At 40.0% G+C, this 16,802-nt stretch overlaps 1 pseudogene; it reads left to right on the forward strand.

The window, feature by feature from the left end:
• Window positions 1-14,475, forward strand: part of LOC145515395 (mitochondrial coenzyme A transporter SLC25A16 pseudogene) — a 39,749-nt pseudogene extending 25,274 nt beyond the window's left edge.
• The last annotated feature ends 2,327 nt before the right edge of the window (window positions 14,476-16,802 follow it).

The raw sequence follows: 16,802 nt of genomic DNA on the forward strand, positions 1-16,802 counted from the left end.
CAGCACGCCAGGCTTCTCTGTCCATCACCAACTCCCGGAGTCTACCCAAACCCATGTCCATTGAGTCGGTGATGCTATCCAGCCATCTCATCCTCTGTCGTCCCCTTCTCCTCCTGCCCCCAATCCTTCCCAGCATCAGGGTCGTTTCAAATGAGTCAACTCTTCACATGAGGTGGCCAAAGTATTCAAGTTTCACCTTCAACATCAGTCCTTCCAATGAACACCCAGGACTGACCTCCTTTAGGATGGACTGGTTGGATCTCCTCGCAGTCCAAGGGACTCTCAAGAGTCTTCTCCAACACCACAGTTCAAAAGCATCAGTTCTTCGGCGCTCAGCTTTCTTCACCGTCCAACTCTCACATCCATACATAACCAATGGAAAAACCATAGCCTTGACTAGATAGACCTTTGTTGGCAAGTAAAGTCTCTGCTTTTTAATATGCTGTCTAGGTTGGTCATAACTTTCCTTCCAAGGAGTAAGCATCTTCTAATTTCATGGCTGCAGTCACCACCTGCAGTGATTTTGGAGCCCACAAAAATAAAGTCTGACACTGTTTCCACTGTTTCCCCATCTATCTGCCATGAAGTGATGGGACTGGATGCCATGATCTTAGTTTTCTGATCGTTAAGCTTTAAGCCAACATTTTCACTCTCCTTTCTCACTTTCATCAAGAGGCTTTTTAGTTCTTCTTCACTTTCTGCCATAAGGGTGGTATCATCTGCATATCTGAGGTTATTGATATTTCTCCTGGCAATCTTGATTCCAGCTTGTGTTTCCTCCAGCCCAGCATTTCTCATGATGTACTCTGCATATAAGTTAAATAAACAGGGTGACAATACACAGCCTTGACGTACTCCTTTTCCTATTTGGAACCAGTCTTTTGTTCCATGTCCAGTTCTAACTGTTGCTTCCTGACCTGCATACAGGTTTCTCAAGAGGCAGGTCAGGTGGTCTGGTATTCCCACCTCTTTCAGAATTTTCCACAGTGTATTGTGATCCACACAGTCAAAGGCTTTGGCATAGTCAATAAAGCAGAGATAGATGTTTTTCTGGAACTTTCTTGCTTTTTCGATGATCCATCAGATGTTGGCAATTTGATCTCTGGTTCCTCTGCCTTTTCTAAAACCAGCTTGAACATCTGGAAGTTCACAGTTCACGTATTGCTGAAGCCTGGCTTGGAGAATTTTGAGCATTACTTTACTAGTGTGTGAGATGAGTGCAATTGTGTGGTCGTTTGAGCATTCTTTGGCATTGCCTTTCTTTGGGATTGGGATGAAAACTGACCTTTTCCCAGTCCTGTGGCCACTGCTGAGTTTTCCAAATTTGCTGGCATATTGAGTGCAGCACTTTCACAGCATCATCTTTCAGGATTTGAAATAGCTCAACTGGGATTCCATCACCTCCACTAGCTTTGTTCATAGTGATGCTTTCTAAGGCCCACTTGACTTCACATTCCCGGATGTCTGGCTCTAGGTGAGTGATCACACCATTGTGATTATCTGGGTTGTGAAGATCTTTTTTGTACAGTTCTTCTGTGTATTCTTGCCACCTCTTCTTAATATCTTCTGTTTCTGTTAGGTCCATACCATTTCTGTCCTTTATCGAGCCCATCTTTGCATGAAATGTTCCCTTGGTATCTCTAATTTTCTTGAAGAGATCTCTAGTCTTTCCCATTCTGTTGTTTTCCTCTATTTCTTTGCATTGATCTCTGAGGAAGACTCTCTTATCTCTCCTTGTTATTCTTTGGAACTCTGCATTCAAATTGGAATATCTTTTCTTTTCTCCTTTGCTTTTCACTTCTCTTCTTTTCACAGCTATTTGTAAGGCCTCCTCAGACAGCCATTTTGCTTTTTTGCATTTGTTTTCCATGGGGATGGTCTTGATCCCTGTCTCCTGTACAATGTCAGGAACCTCTGTCCATAGTTCATCAGGCACTCTGTCTATCAGATCTAGTCCCATAAATCTATTTCTCACTTCCACTGTATAATCATATTATGATACAAATAACAGCCTACAGGAAGTGTATTAAATGTTGCTCTTAAACTAAACACATGGGGAAGGGGTGGATAGAAAGACAGATTCAGCATAAGGGGAATTTGGACTACCCTTGGTTACATAGCTTCCCTGATGTCTCAGACAGTAAAGAATCTGCTTGCAATGTAGGAGACCTGGGTGTGACTCCTGGGTTGGGAATATCCCCTGGAGAAAGGAATGGCTATCCACTGTTCTTGCTTGGAGAATTCCATGGACAGAGGAGCCTGGCAGGGCTACAGTCCCTGGGGTCACAAAAGAGTCAGACATGGCTGAGTGACTAACACTTTCACTTTTCACTTTCATATTTTTGAAAGGCCTCACCAGAGTTCTCCACAATCTCTGAAGCTGAGAGGATCCCTTGCTGGGGTTCTGAGTTGGATCAAAGGGATTAATGAGTAGGATAATCGATCATTGAATGTGGACTGTTCTAGGGAGGCTGTGCTGTCAGACAAAGTGCTTCTCCTCAGGCAAGACTTCAAGACTGACAGCTGAACATTCTCAGTAGTGGGTGAAACATACTTCACTCCTGAAGAGGTATCTGGGTGACACAGGATGCCATCCACTATACCTATCATTGATTAAGATTGAAAACTAACTTATTTTTATAAAACTGAAATATTTTAGGTTATTGTTTTCGTTTCCAGAAAGATACACCAGCAGGGGGAAAAGCCTAAGAACTCTTGAAAAGAAATAAATGTTAGATGGAAGAGATGACTGAAGGCAAGTTTTGAGACATGCACATTGGAAAGTGGAGGGAACACTCACCCAGAATGGAAGTTCCTCCACCTGAAACCTGGAAGGATGGAGATTGTGCACTGGTGATAGAGGAGTTTAGGGGAAGGATGTGGGAGATGTCTTAACACCTCTCTCACTCTCTGATCTGTCTCTAAGAAAGGTATGTGTTCTCATCTGTTCTGCTTCTCTATACCATAAGCTTTTCAGGGGCTGGACCTTGTTAGGGAAACCTGCCAGAATCCAGCTTAGCCTAGGCTGAGTGGGTAAATTTAACTTTGGGTGCAATATTCGCAAGTCTTTTTGACCAAAAAGCTAAACTGCATTTCTCCCAACAGCTTTATCAGCTAAGAAAAAAATATTTTTTTAAAAAAGTAATCTCTACATCAACCCTTCTCTGTCCCAATCTGTTCTGAACTCAGGTGAAGAAGAGTGGTCCTATTCATAGGTCCCTCCTTCAAATTCCTACATGGTCATCAGTATTAGTGATGAAAGAAACACTTCCTTTTCCTTTTCACTTTTGAAACTCTACAATGTTGCTGTAGTGAAAGTTCCATCTCAGTCCAGTAACCAGGTGTATCCACTCAGAGTGAGGCACAGACAATTGAGCCTACTCCTGCTTGAAAAGTAGGCAGGGACTGAAGAGTTTTCTCTCATCAGTTCTATAAATCACTTGACACAGACTCTAGGGCACATTTCCAGCTATGACTCCAAAAGCCACCCCATGGATTTTCTTTTTAGATACAAATGACATAACATTGTAACTAGTTTCAGGTGTACAAGGCAATGATTCAGTGTTTGTGTGTATTGCAAAATGATCATCATGATAGTCCAGCTAACATCTGTCACTATACATTGGTACGAAGAATTCTTTTCTTGTGGTGAGAACCTTCAAGATCCACTTTCCTAGCTACTTTCAAACAAGCAATACAGTATTATTAACTGTAATGATCATGCTATAAATTACATCTCCATGACTTACTAACTAGAACTGGAAATGTGCACCTTTGACCCCCTTCACCCATTTCACTCACCCCCACCTCCACTCTGGCAACCACCAATTTTCTGTTTCCACGAACTCAGGTCTTTGGTTGGTTGGTTGAAGATTCCACCTGTAAGTGATAATATATGGTATTTGTCTTTGTCTGTCTGACTTATTTCACTAAACATAATACCCTCCAGATCCACCCATGTTGTTGTAAATTACAAAGTTTTATTTTCTTTTTTTTGGATGAGTAGTATTCCATTGTGTATGTGTATGTGTATATATATGTGTGTGTATCTTTTTGAATAAGTGTTTTCATTTTCTTTGGATACTTACCCAGAAGTGGAATTACTGGGTCAGATGGTAGTTCTGTTTTTCTTTTTTGAGGAAACCCCATGCTATTTTCCACAGTGGCTACACCAATTTACATTCCCACCAACAGTGTACGGTTCAGTTCAGTTCAGTAGTCTGACTTTGCAACCCCATGGACTGCAGAACAAGAGGCTTCCCTGTCCATCACCAACTCTCAGAGTTTACTCAAACTCACGTCCATTGAGTCGGTGATGCCATCCAACCATCTCATCCTCTGTCGTTCCCTTCTCCTCCTTCCTTCAATCGTTCCCAGCATCAGGGTCTTTTCCAGTGAGTCACTTCTTCGCATCAGGTGGCCAAAGTATTGGAGTTTCAGCTTCAGCATCAGTTCTTCCAATGAATATTCAGGACTGATTTCCTTTAGGTTGGACTGGTTTGATCTTCTTGCAGTCCAAGGGACTCTCAAGAGTCTTCTCCACCACCATATTTCGAAAGTATCAATTCTTTGGCACTCAGCTTTCTTTACAGTCCAACTCTCACATCCCCACATGACTACTGGAAAAACCATAGCTTTGACTAGACGGACCTTTGGCGGCAAAGTAACGTCTCTGCTTTTTAATATGTTGTCTAGACAGTGTACAAGGGATCCGATTTATCCACATCCTTGCCAGTGTTTGCCTTTTGTGGTCTTTTTCATGAGAGCCATTCTGACAGATGTGAAGTAATATCTCATGTGGCTTTGGTTTGCATTTTTCTGATAATTAGCACTGTTGAGCATCTTTTCATGTATCTATTGGTCATCTGTGTGCCTTCTTTGCAAAAGTCTGTCCAGGTGTTTTGCCCATTTTAAATTGTGTTGTTTACTTTTTTGAAATTGAATTATATGAGCTTTTTATATATTTTGGATATTAACCCCTTATCAGTAATATCATTTGAAAATATTCTCTCCTATTCCATTGGTAGTCTTTTCATTTTGTTAATGGTTTCCTTTGCTGTGTAAAAGCTTTTAAGTATAATTAGGTCAAATTGGTTTTCATACTTTTATTTTCTCTGCCTTTGGAGAAAGATCCAAAAAAAGATATTACTACAATTTATGTCAAAAACCTAGACAGCATATTGAAAAGTAGAGACATTACTTTATCAACAAAGGTCCATATTATCAAAGCTATGGATTTTCCCAGTAGTCATGTACGAATGTGAGAGTTGGATCATAAAGAAGGCTGAGCACTGAAGAATTGATGCTTTTGAACTGTGGTGTTGGAGAAGACTCTTGAGAGTCCCTTGGACAGCCAGGAGATCAAACCAGTCAATCCTAAGGGAAATCAGTCCTGAATATTCATTGGAAGGACAGAAGCTGCAGCTCCAATACTTTGGCCACCTGACGCAAAGAGCTGACTCACTGGAAAAAACCCTGTTGCTGGGAAAGACTGAAGGCAGGAGGAGAAGGGGATGACAGAGCCCGAGAGGGTTGGATGGTATCACCAACTCAATGGACACAAGTTTCAGCAAGCTCCACGAGACAGTGAAGAACAAGGAAGCCTGGAATGCTGCAGTCCATAGGGTCACAAAGAGTTGGACATGATGGAGTGACTGAACAAAAATAAATGCCTACCTATGTTTTCTTCATGAGTTTTATGATTTCAAGTTTTATATTTAAGTCTTTAACCCACTTGGAATATTTTTGTATATGGTATGAGAAAATGTTCTAATTTCATTATTTTACATGTAGCTGCCTAGTTTTCTCCTCAATACTTAGTGAATAAACTGTCTTTTCCCCATTGTATATTCTTATATTCTTTTGTAGATAAAGTGACCATAAGTGTGTGGATTTATTTCTAGGCTATCTATTCTGTTCCACTGATCTATGTGTCTGTTTTTTTCCAGTACCATACTGTTTTGATAACTATAGCTTGGTAATACAGCTTGAAGTTAGGGAGCATGCTACTTCTAGCTCTGTTCTTCTTCAAGATTTTTTTTGCCTATTTGGGGTCTTTTGTATTCCAAACAAATTTTAAAATTATTTGTCCTAGATCTGTGAAAAATACTGAACCACAAAAGACCCCAAATTGGCAAAGAAATCCTGAGAAAAGTGTCCAAAGTTGAAGGTATAATCCTCTCAGACTTCAGAGTATTCTGCACTGTAATCAAAACAGTGTGATATTGGCCCCAGAATAGACAATACTGATCAATGGAACAGAATAGAGAGCCAGAAATAAACCCACACACCTACAGTCAATTAATTTATGACAAAGGAGACAAGACCACACAATGGAGAAAAACAGTCTCTTAAATGGTGCTGGGAAAGCTGGACATCCACATGTAAAACAATGAGATTAGAACATTCCCTCACACCATATAGAAAGATACGCTCAAAATGGTTTTAAAGACCCAATGCCATAAAACTCCTGGGGGAAAATAGGTGGAACACTCTAACATAAATCATAACAATATTTTCTTGAATCAGTCTAAGGCAAAAGAGATAAAAGCAAAAATATACAAATGAGACATAATTACAAGCTTTTGCACAAAAGAAATAATAGACAAACAGCTCATACAGCTCAATAACAAGAAAAAATGCAATTTTAAAAAATGGGCAGAGACCTTTTGAGAAATGTCTCTCTTCAGAAGACATACAGTTGGCTAACAGGCACAGGAAAAGATGCTCAATATGGCTAATTATTAGAAAAATGCAAGTCAAAACCACAAGGAGGTATTGCCTCATAACTGTCAGAACAGCTATCATCAAAAAGTCCAGAAACAACAAACGTTGGTGAGAATGTGGAGAAAGGGAACCATCTTGCACTGTTCGTGGGAATGTAAATTGGTGCAGCCATGATGAAAAACAGTATGGAGATTCCTTAAAAAACTAAAACTATAACAACCACATGATCCAGCAATTCCACTCCTGGATCTGTGTCTGGAAAAAATACAAACGCTTATTTGAAAAGATTCACGCACCCCAATGTTTGTGGCAGTGCTATATGCAATAGCCAAGACACAGAAGCCATCCAAGTGCCCATCAACATATGACTGGATTAAGATGTGGTATATATGCAGTAAAATATTACTTAGCCATAAAAATTGAAATACTGCCACTTGCAGTAGCATGGATGAACCTAGAGAGTGTTATGCTTAGTGAAATAAGTCAGTTAGAAGGACAGCAACTATATAATACCACTTACATGTGAAATCTTAAAAATTCATACGTATATGCAAAACAGACTCATAGATACAGAAAACAAACTTGTGATTATCAAAAAAGAGAAGGAAGTGGGGAAGGAAATACTAAGTGCATGGGATTAACAGATACAAACTACTATATATATATAAAATAGATAAGCAACAAGAATATACTGTATAGCATGGAGAATTATACCTATCATCTTGTAATGCCCTGTTATGGAGTGTAGTGTGCAGTACTAAATCATTATGCTGTATACCTGAAACACAATATTGTAAATCAACTATACTTAAAAATAAAGGACAGTAATGGATTGCAATCCATTGAATTATATAAGTACATACTAATTTAAACACATTAGAGAGAAGGAAATGCCTACCCTTGCTGTTGCATATCAACTAATAAATGTAGAAAGAAGAATGAGAAAAATATTAAACCATTTGGCAACCATTGCAATGCTAATTGATTCAAGTGGGAATTGTCAATGGATGCTAAGGCTGGTGGGTAGATATTTGAAATTGGGCCAGGATCCCGTTTCTTATTAGAAAACTTACCACAAGGACTTCCCTGGTGGTTCAATGGTTAAGACTTCGCCTTTAAATGCAGGAGGTGTGGGTTTGATCCCTGGTTTGGGAGCAAAGATCCCACATGCTTCTCAGCCAAAAGTCAAAACATAAAACAGAAGCAATATGGTAACAAATTCAATAAAGACTTTGAAACTGGTTCACATTAAAAAAAAAAAATCTAAAAAAAAAATTTTAATATAAATCTTCGCACAAAATACTTCTCAGTTGCTAAGGAGGAAATGGCAGGCTTCTCCCCATGTAAATTCACCAGACACCAACTGAGCAGGTGATCAGAGTTAACATAAACAGCAGTGGGTGGGTCAATGTCATATGCCTCCTGATGTGCTAAACTGAGAAGAACACAGCATCACTTCTGAATAGTATTTTCCATCAGTGTTGACATCCTAATATAAAGCCACAATGCAACCATTCATAAGTAAGAGAGAGTCTTTGTACTCTAGATTTAGAGGTGAAGGTGCATCATGTTAGCAACTTGCTTTCAAGTGGCTCAGAAAACAAGTAATGGCAATAGATATTCATAGAGTTGCTTACACAGCAAATACATTAATAATTTGGAAATCTTGATGAAGGAGATATGGCAGTACTTTACTGTCATTGCAACTTTTCTGTACATTTGAAATTTAAAAATTTACTGAAATACCTTTTTAAAAATCATGTTTATAATATAAAATGGTTTGGTGATTGGCATTTTGGCAAGGAATTGGAAAAACAACTGCATAGATTTCTAGGTGGGAAAGTACATAAAAATGCTGTTTCTTATGGAGGGCAGTTTATCACTATCAAATTTTTAAAATGCATATACACTTTGACTCAGTAATTCTACTTTTAGGAATTAATGTATACATCTACAGATGTATACATATATGAATATGGGATATACTTCAAGTTGCATAAAATGCAAATAATCAAGTACAAAGTTGTCTGAAAATATAACCATTTTTGTGAAAAAGGACCCATGCATACGTGTTTACCTCTAATTACTGATAATGTCAGAATAGAAAAGAAGCTGGGTGCTAAGTGAAATGGCAGGCAAGATACTTTGTCTATCATTCTAAAGTAAATATAACAGTAATAATAATAGATACAGGAGAGGTGGAGAATTGAGGCTGTTTTTAGAATTGGTCTTAGATTCTACCTCTTCATGGGAGGAACCATAATTTCCCCATCCGTTGAATCTGGACCTTGGCCAGTTGAGTGTGGTAGAACTGACAGTGTGCCAAGTCCAAGCCTGGGTATTAGACCCATGCAGTTGCCATGAGAACTTGCTCAGGGAATCTGATTGGAAGATAAAATACATAGAATAGAGCCAATAACCCCAGCTGAGATCATTCTTGACTAGCCAGCACAAGCCAGTCAACCAGAGTTAAGTCTAGCCAGGACCAAGTGAACTGCCAAGCTAAACCCAGCAGAACCACCCAGTGGACCCATTGTCTTGTGATCATAATAAATGGCCATTTTAAGCCACTAAGTCTGCGGTAGTTTTTAGTACAGCATTAGTGTGGCAACAGATTATACCCAGCATGAACCCTTTCTTATTGGGTCCTAAGTGAGTCTTGGTGTCTAACATTACTTACCTCCTGCTGCAAATCTAGAAGTCCAAAGGTATACTCAACTTTGCCTTGTCACCTTGGCAACCAGGCATGGGCACATGACTGGGCTCAGTTAATCAAATGAAACTTTGACCCTGCTTTGCTGCATCCACTAACGAAAGTGTCAAAATTCTCCAGTGTCCTTATTTCTTGGTGGTGTTTGCCCCAGATATACTGAGTGTGGAGTTGCCGGCCGCATGAGGTCCTAGCACTAATGCTTTTATCTTCAACTGACTCTTGTGGGGAGCTTTCAGCTCTGCCCCTGTTTACACATTTTCTCAGCCTGATCCTTCTGCTCCTGAAAATAAGAAGGTATTAAGTAGTTCATGGAATTAAGTTTATTTTCTATTTACAGGGGCCAGTGGGCCTTTTTGCTTTTAAATTGAACATCATTCATTTAGACTTTTGAAGTTGATTAGTCGGGAATTAGCTGGTGTGGACAGTTCAAACTATCACACCGGTGAAGTTACAAAAAGAAGGTAGGGGAGAATTTTAGGAATGGGGATAGTATTAATGTTCCTCTATGTTATTCTCCTTTGAAACATAAACATCTCAATTACTATGATACAGTACAAAGCAAGACAGACATCATTTATTGTTGGCCTTTGCAATGGAAATACGTTGTACCAAGACTCAAGTCCTAGCAACCTTTTACACCAGGATTGACCAGGATTCAAGCTTTGAACTCTATCTTTAACCCATTACTTCAGGATTGTTTTATAAGTTTTGACTACTCTCACACTGTCCTGAAAAGAAGTTTAAAATCCCAAGTATTAGTACACTGAAATGCCTTCGATTGTCCCTGAAAAAGTGCCTTGGACGTGGATATATCAAGTAACTCAGGAAATCTTGAATCAGACAAGAAATTGGCTAGCTACCAATTTTCCCATCTCTTGGCTAACTTTGTCTCCCAATTAGTTTGAGGCTCAACAGAACTAGGACCCTGGCTAAGATTCAGCTGGCATTGATTCAATCTTTAAATCTCTCAAATCTATCCTGTCTCATCCCACAGTTGAGGCCCTCGTCTCTCATCTAGATGATTACTGCAACGTGAGACAAGATTGGAGGCAAGAGAGACCGAGTTTTTTCAGGGGACAGGCCTTCTGTGATTTGGTTTTTCTTACTTCCCACTGCAACTCCTGCGAATCCCAGGATAGAAAATAGACATTTGTCTGACTGTACCAATTATTTTCAGAACACCAAACGCTTACATGCCGTTCCCTATGATTAGCATGCCCTGCCTACTTGAAAAATGTCTACTCATCCTTCAATTTTCAACTCAAGCATTACCAACTATGTCCATCTCCAGGCAGAAAAGACTCTTCACCTTCTCTTATGGCCAAGCTATCCACTTAACCCTATCCCTACTGTGGAGTATTAACTTCCTTGTTGTCGCTCCCATTGTTCAGAGTTCTTCTGTATCCCCATTACATAGGCTAATGTACTAGAGTACTCAGATTATGCCCATGGGCAGCCTTGGATAAATAACCAAGAAAAGAAGGAAAAGAAAGGGGGAAAAGGAAGAGAGGAGAAAAGAATCTGAAGACCCAGGGCCTCAATTCTCTATTCCAAAAAAAACTTGTAAATGTTCATCCTCCCAACAAAAATATCCCTGAAGTTTAAGAACCATACTTAGCAAAAGAGTGACAAGATGAAAATACATGACAGTTACTGCCTTGGATTTCAAAAATTACTCAGGAAACCTATCAATCACATTAATAAGAGTCCATTCTTCCTTATTAAGTATATAAGCTGAAAGGCTGGCAGTGTTTCATGGAAATTTTATGATCACTGGCGTCAGACATGGTTTAAATCTGGCCTTAGATAAATTTCTTGCCCTCTGTATCTCTCAGTTGCTTGAACTGAAAGGATTGTATTGCACTGCTAGCAATCTTTCATACACACACACACACACACACACACACACACACACACACACATATACATATCCTTAAATAGTTTTGTAACTTTTCCAGTGAACAGGCTTACAAGAGCAATGATTTGGGCACAACAAAGATTTTCATTACATAGAAAAGTGGTTTTTTTTTTTTAATCACATTGTCCATACTATCCAGCTTTATATAGCATTTAAAGAATACCAAAGTATAACAGAATGTACTGACTTAGAAACCTGTCCACGTTCTGTTTCATAGGAAAAATACTGAACATATGCAATTATGATCTTATTGATCATCTTGAAAAATATCTGTATGTAAAGAGGTACGTATATATGTAAAGTGCTTAGGGGTACAATCATCAAGACCAAAGTATGTAATATATGAAGGAGGAAGAAAGCACTACAAGAGAAAAATAATTAAACAATTCTATTTTAATTGATATAGTCCATTCAAGATGCCATAACAAAATACCACAAACTGGATGACTTATAAACAGATACTTTTCACAGTTCCAAAACCTGGGAAGTCCAAGATAATGCATCAGCATGGTCACATAGCAACTGCCAACCAAGAAAAGTTTACCCAGCAAAGTTATCCTTCAGAAATGAAGGGTAGATAAAGCTTTTCATTAACAACCAAAAGCTGAGGGGATCTATCACCACTATACCTGCCTTACAAGAAATGCTGAAAGATGTTTTTTACATTAATATGAAAGGATGCTAACTTCTAATGTAAGCTTATGAAAGTATTTGTCACAAATGTAGAGGCTTCCCTGGATGCTCAGTGGTAAAGAATGCATCTGCCAGTGCAGGAGGCATGTACTCCATCCCTGATCTGGGAAAATCCCACTTGCCATGGAGCAACTAAGCCCATTCACCACAACTATTGAGCCTGCACACCCTAGATTCCAGGAACTTCAACTACTGAGCCTATGCACCTCAAAGCCCATGCTCCACAACAAGAGAAGCCCACGCATCACAACTAGAGAGTAGCCCCCATTCATCACAACTAGAGAAAAGCAACAAATATCTAGTACAGTAGGTCTAGTACAATGAAGGCCCAGTGCAAATATAAATACACACACAAATACATCACGCTGGTAACGCTAAGTATATAGTCAAATTCAGAATACTTTGAATACTATAACCACTTAACTCTAGTATGGCAGTTAAAGGACCCTTGTGGCTCAGCTGGTAAAGAATCTGCCTGTAATGTGGGAGACCTGGGTTCTACCCTGGGTTGGGAAGACTTGGAGAAGGGAAAGGCTACCCACTCCAGTATTCTGGCCTGCAGAATTCCATGGACTGTATAGTCCATGGGATCACAAAGAGTCTAACACGACTGAGAGACTTTTACTCACTGCCCCGCTGGATCATCGAAAAAGCAAGAGAGTACCAGAAAAACATCTATTTCTGCTTCATTGACTATGCCAAAGCGTTTGACTGTGTCGATCACAATAAACAGGAAAATTCTGAAAGAAATGGGAATACCAGACCACCTGACCTGCCCCTTGAGAAACCTGTATGAAGATCAGGAAGCAACAGTTAGAACCGGACATGGAACAAAAGACTGGTTCCAAATAGGAAAAGGAGTACGTCAAGGCTGTATATTGTCACCCTGCTTATTTCACTTATATGCAGAGTACATCATGAGAAACGCTGGGCTGGAGGAAGCACAAGCTGGAATCAAGATTTCTGGGAGAAATATCAATAACCTCAGATATGCAGATGACACCACCCTTATGGCAGAAAGTGAAGAAGAACTAAAGAGCCTCTTGATGAAAGTGAAAGTGGGGAGTGAAAATGTTAGCTTAAAGCTCAACATTCAGAAACCTAAGATCATGGCATCTGGTCCCATCACTTCATGGGAAGTAGATGCGGAAACAGTGGAAACAGTGTCAGACTTTATTTTTGTGGGCTCCAAAATCACTGCAGATGGTGACTGCAGCCATGAAATTAAAAGACGCTTACTCCTTGGAAGGAAAGTTATGACCAACCTAGATAGCATATTAAAAAGCAGAGACATTACTTTGCCAACAAAGGTCCGTCTAGTCAAGGCTATGGTTTTTCCAGTGGTCATGTGTGGATGTGAGAGTTGGACTATAAAGAAAGCTGAGTGCCCAAGAATTGATGTTTTTGAACTGTGGTGTTGGAGAAGACTCTTGAGAGTCCCTTGGACTGCAAGGAGATCCAACCAGTCCATCCTAAAGGAGATCAGTCCTGGGTGTTCTTTGGAAGGACTGATATTGAAGCTGAAACTCCAATACTTTGGCCACCTGATGTGAAGAGCTGACTCATTTGAAAAGACCCTTATGCTGGGAAAGATTGGGGGCAGGAGGAGAAGGGGATGATAGAGGATGAGATGGCTGGATGGCATCAGACTCGATGGACATGGGTTTGGGTGGACTTAGGGAGTTAGTGATAGACAAGGAGGCCTGGCGTGCTGTGGTTCATAGGGTCACAAAGAGTCTGACACGAATGAGCGACTGAACTGAACTACCTGCCATTCAGTCAGTGCCCTGTCACTACCCATTCTGGCCATGGCTAATGCCCTTGGGTTGTAATTTGACCAAAGCTCCCAAGGCAGCACTGGTTTTGGCTAACCCACCTCGGCAGCAGGAACTGGAGGGCCCACTGCAGGCCAGGACTTCTTGTTTTGCTTCTTCCTGGCTGAAGGTGTGCTGAATGCTGTGCCAAAACAGTTGCCCCTTTGGATCAAGTGAAAGTTTTATTACAAGCTCACAGTCAATGCTAAAAACATTTGGAAGTATTTTCTGCATTGCATGCTGTTTCCCAAAGGATGGATACCTTGGATTGTATTAATATAAAGGGAATATTGCAATGATGATCCCAATATTTCCCTATGGTGCAATCCAGTTTATTGCATTTGAGCATAATGGAACATTTACTACTACAAAGCTGAGTTTCTGGTCTGTACACAGATTAATGGCTGGATCTGTGGCAGGTTTAACAGCAGTTATCTGTACTTACCCTCCTCACATGGTTAGAGTACACCGAACACTCCAAGTGAAAGAGGAACATACTTACACAGGAATTAGTCATACTTTCAAAACAGTTTGTGCAAAGGGAAGTGATTACCTTGTATTTTACAGAGGCCTGATACCTGATACCTGCTGTATTGGGAATGGTTCCATAAGCATGTGTTTGGTTGGTTGGTTGGTTGCTTGTTTTTTTTTCCTTCTGGTACCTTTTCTGTGCTCCCTACATTCTTGGCAGAACTTCTGATAACAGTAAGTCCCCTACATACAAACCTTCAATTTGCAAACTTGCAAAGATGTGAGTGTGTGTTCACATGTCCAATCATGTTAGTTAGTTCCTGTGTCTGGCGTACATTGTCACATGTGTGCATCTTCTACAAGTGGTTGTGATTTTGTGTACTTCACTGCATAGCACTGTAGAGAGTACAGTAGCACAGTATCTTTATTTCAAGCCCAGGATGTCTAGAAGCAAGCATAAAAGCAGCGGTGATATAGCATACCACTAGGGCAGATTATCCATTCAAAAGGAAGATGGCAAGAGAGGAAGAAAGGAACAAATGAAAAACTAAAGCACAGAGAACAGTTAACAAGATGGCAACAGTAAGTCCTGACCTACCAATAATTACATTAGATGTAATAGATTATTCTCCAATCAAAAGGCACAAGGTAACTGGACGAATTAATAATTAAAAAAAAAAACTAGACCCAAACATAAGCTGCCTACAAGAGACTCCTCAGCTTCAAGGACACATGTAGGCTCAAAGTGATTTCATGCAAGTGGAAACAGAAAAAGGAAGGTTATTCTTACATCCAACAAAACAGACTTTAAGTCCAAACTTAAAGAAGGTCATTGTGTAATGATAAAAGGGTCAACCCTTCAGGAGGCTGTAATAACCATAAATATATATTCACTCGGAGAAGGCAATGGCACCCCACTCCAGTACTCTTGCCTGGGAAACCCCATGGACAGAGGAGCCTGGTAAGCTGCAGCCCATGGGGTCGCGAAGAGTCAGATACGACTGAGCGACTTCACTTTCACTTTTCACTTTCATGCACTGGAGAAGGAAATGGCAACCCACTCCAATATTCTTGCCTGGAGAATCCCAGAGACGAAGGAGCCTGGTGGGCTGCCATCTATGGGGTCACACAGAGTCGGACACGACTGAAGCGACTTAGCAGCAGCAGCATATATTCACTCGACTTCAGAGAACATAAATACATTAAGCACACACTAATAGATACTGAAGCTGAAGCTTCAATACTTTGGCCACCTGATGCAAAGAACCGACTCACTGGAAAAGACCTTGATGCTGGGAAAGATTGAGGGCAAAAGGGGAAGAGGACAGCAGAAGATGAGATGATTAGATAGCATCACCGACTCAATGGACATGAATTTGAGCAAACTCCACAATAGAGTAGAGGATAGAAAATCCTGGCGTGCTGCAGCCCATGGGATCACAAAGAGTCAGACACAGCTAGTGACTGAACAACAACAGATATGGAGGGAGAAATAGACAACATACAATAATAGTAAGGGACTGCAATACCTCACTTTCAACATGTGGTAAGTCACAAAACAAGTCCCAGAAAATTTTAAAAAATTGAAATTATACTAGGTATCTTTCCTGTTCACAATGGCATGACTAGAAATCAACAGGGAAACTGGAAAATTCAAATATGTAAAAATTAAAACAGCCCTGAACAGCCCATGTGTCAAAGAAACAAGAAGTTAAGAAAATCTTGAAACGTATGAAAATGGAAACATGCATGTTCAAATAGGGGAGTTTATATTGAAAAATGCCTACATTAAGAAAAAAGTCTCAATTTATTACTCAATGAACTGGAAAAAAAAATCAAAGCCCAAATTGAGAAGAAAATAAAGATCAGGATGAGAATAAACAGAGACCAAAATAGAAATTATCAATGAAATAAGAACTAGTATTTCAAAAAGAAACAAAACAAACCTTTACCTAGTCTAAGAGAAAAAGGAAGGTTCAAATATGATCAGAAATGGGAGATATTACAACCAATACTACAGAAATATAGAGGGTCATGAGTGACTACTATAAGCAAAAATATGCCAAAAAACTGTGGATAACCTAGAAAATTAAGGGACCTGAGTCCTTTGGACAGCAAGGAGATCAAACCAGTCAATCCTTAAGGAAATCAGTCCTGAAAAATCATTGGAAGGACTGATGCTGAAGCTGAAACTCCAATACTTTGGATGTTTTGATGCAAAGAACTGACTCACTGGAAAAGACCCTGATGCTGGGAAAGAGTGAAGGCAGGAGGAGAAGAGGACAACAGAGGATAAGATGGTTGGATGGCGTCACAGACTGGAAGAACATGAGTTTGAGCAAGCTCTAGGAGTTGGTGAAGGACAGGGAAACCTGGCATGCTGCAGTCCATGGGGTGGCAAAGAGCCAGACATGACTGAGCAACTGAACTGAACCTAGAAAAGCTGGATAAGTTCTTAACACACTTA

This window comes from Giraffa tippelskirchi, chromosome 1 (assembly GCF_054371585.1).
Source record: "Giraffa tippelskirchi isolate mGirTip1 chromosome 1, T2T-mGirTip1v1.2.pri, whole genome shotgun sequence".
In the NCBI taxonomy this organism is placed as follows: Eukaryota; Metazoa; Chordata; class Mammalia; order Artiodactyla; family Giraffidae; genus Giraffa; species Giraffa tippelskirchi.